This window comes from Schistocerca cancellata, chromosome 11 (genome assembly GCF_023864275.1).
Source record: "Schistocerca cancellata isolate TAMUIC-IGC-003103 chromosome 11, iqSchCanc2.1, whole genome shotgun sequence".
Classification (NCBI taxonomy): Eukaryota; Metazoa; Arthropoda; class Insecta; order Orthoptera; family Acrididae; genus Schistocerca; species Schistocerca cancellata.
In genome coordinates, this window is record NC_064636.1 from 126,205,230 (window position 1) to 126,207,821 (window position 2,592).

Here is a 2,592-nt window from a genome sequence, read left to right on the forward strand (position 1 = left end):
TTTCGGTCTGATTTTCGCTGGAACTAACAGGAATCACTGTCTCCAGCAGGGGGCCGACAGAGGGGTGGCCCCTACGTCCACATACTCGTTTAAAGATCTGGCCGATTGTCTGTTGTTCATATTACCTTTCCGCTTGTTGCGACAATCTCTCGAAACATGATCCTGCCTCCCGCAATGATAGTAGATTCGATTCATTTTACAATCCTTACGCTTGTGACCCTGATTTTGCAGCATTGTACTGTTGTGTTGTAAACTCTGCGTTCTTGTTTCTGCATCCCATTCGGTCGTCTTAGTGCTTCAACGAAACCAACAGCTGATTCTACTGCTTCCTGAAACATTATACATCGTGCCAATCTAAGAGCTGTGCTTACTTCCTCTCTGTGCAACCCATGAATGAATGTGTCCATGGCTCTCTGGTCAACTTTGAACAACTGAACGCGATTTTCATTTTCATCTTCTACTAACTTGTACGTTTGAGCGTTGATATTTCAAATTCTTTCGGCAAACTGCTCGATAGATTCGCCTCGTCGCATTCGCAAATTGTAAAGCTGCTCTCTGTAAAATATGATCACGTTTTTACGTTTAAATCTATGAATAACAATCGTTTTAAACTTATTGTAATCTTCTGTTTTCACGCAAGGAGGTTCTACGCTAATGAAATCTTGTGCTGCTCCCTGAATTCTTAATTTGGCAACCACTAGCTTGTCGGAATCTGTCCATGATCCTAACAGGGCGGGACCTTCAAATTTACGAAAAAACACCTTCACATCGTCTTAGGGTTTCCCGCTAAAAACTGCTACTGATGGAAATAATCAAAAATTCTTTATTGTAGTTGTACTGCATGAACTATTTGATGTGTTGGCAAATGTGCCAACACCTTGTAGATAGAGGAGGCCGAAATGCACGCTATCTAACGCAGACGGGCGTGAAGTCTGGAACTGGATACGTTATGAATGCACTAAAGAAAAGTACGTAGCTTCTTAAATACTTAACTTTTATTCCATCATTGTGGTACATCGCTCTTGGTTATACAAGTGAGACTCTCTCCAGATATGGTTAATGGCGCCTTGCTAGGTCGTAGTCATGGACTTAGCTGAAGGCTATTCTAACTGTCTCTCGGCAAATGAGAGAAAGACTTCGTCAGTGTAGTCGCTAGCAAAGTCGTCGTACAACTGGGGCGAGTGCTAGTACGTCTCTCTAGACCTGCCGTGTGGTGGCGCTCGGTCTGCAAATACTGACTGTGGCGACACGCGGGTCCGACATGTACTAATGGACCACGGCCGATTTAAAGCTACCACCTAGCAACTGTGGTGTCTGGCGGTGACACCACACTATTATTTGACAAGTCTCTCGGAATGTTATGGTCGCTTCTTTCTGCTTGTAACTGCCGAATCTTTTCTTGCAGTTCATTAATAACAGTTTTAGATCGACGACGTTACTCTGACTGCGTCAGTTCGGCTAATTTAACGCCAATTAGTCACTCAAATGTAAAATAAAAATCCATCACTGCCTTTCGTATTGTAGACAAACTAGAGTAGACCAACCAAAAGTCCAGCGTTGGATGTCCCCTCATAGTCGGAAGATGTTCATGCTGCTGCTGCTGCTCAAAGTTCACGTTGTGCTGCACCTCTTCAGGACTGTAAAGCACTCCGTCTTCAGGCCACAAGTGGCCCATCGGAACCATCCGACCGCCGTGTCATTCTCAGATGGGGATGCGGATAGGAGGGGCGTGTGGTCAGCACACCGCTCTCCCAGTCATTATGAGAGTTTTCTTTGACCGGAGCCGCTACTATTCGGTCGAGCTCCTCAATTGGCGTCACGAGGCTGAGTGCACCCCTGAAAAATGGCAACAGCGCATGGCGGCTGGATGGTCACCCATCCTAGTGCCGGCCACGCCCGACAGCGCATAACTTCGGTGTTCGGACGGGAACCGGTGTATCAACTGTGGCAAGGCCGTTGCCCTTCAGAACTGTAGATTTTCCATAATAATCCCACTTCTGACACCACTTATATAACGGGGTTGTTTGTGTTGTTGTTCCAGATGACAATTACACGAAATATTTGTCAGGGTTTGTAAGCAGTGGATCATTGAGGTGCGGCAATACGAGAACACCGAGAAGTAAGTTGAAACAGTTTTATTAACAAAGACTGATTATAAAACGCGCACTCTAGGCACACCACATCATTGTGTCTGACACAATTACGGTCGTATCGAAAGGCTCCATGGTGAGCTAAGAAAGAGAGACATATTTACACCCGAGGCCCCGGTAGTTAATACGGCGCGCTGCAGACGGCGGCCATTGGCTTACTCCCTGATAGGTCGGCTGGCGAGCGCGTGTTACGTACCGTATGTCTGCGTGCAACCGGTAGACGCTTACACATGTATACATTCAAGAGAGAATATGGAGATCGGGGCACGAGACGAACTTCACATGATTAAGTGTTCGCGTAATAGATAACGGTGGAGTTTGTCGAGTCGAAAGTTGTGGGTTTCCATCCCATCCCATGACATGCAAATAATTGTTTCATGTTATCGTTGCTAACACGTTCTGCGACCATCTTATCAATGTAATACAAGTATGTTGCGCAATA

The 2,592-nt window shown here is 45.8% G+C and overlaps 1 pseudogene; it reads right to left on the bottom strand.

Moving 5' to 3' along the window:
• Window positions 1-1,844: 1,844 nt before the first annotated feature.
• LOC126109056 (5S ribosomal RNA) lies at window positions 1,845-1,961 on the bottom strand (annotated as a pseudogene).
• Window positions 1,962-2,592: the final 631 nt, after the last annotated feature.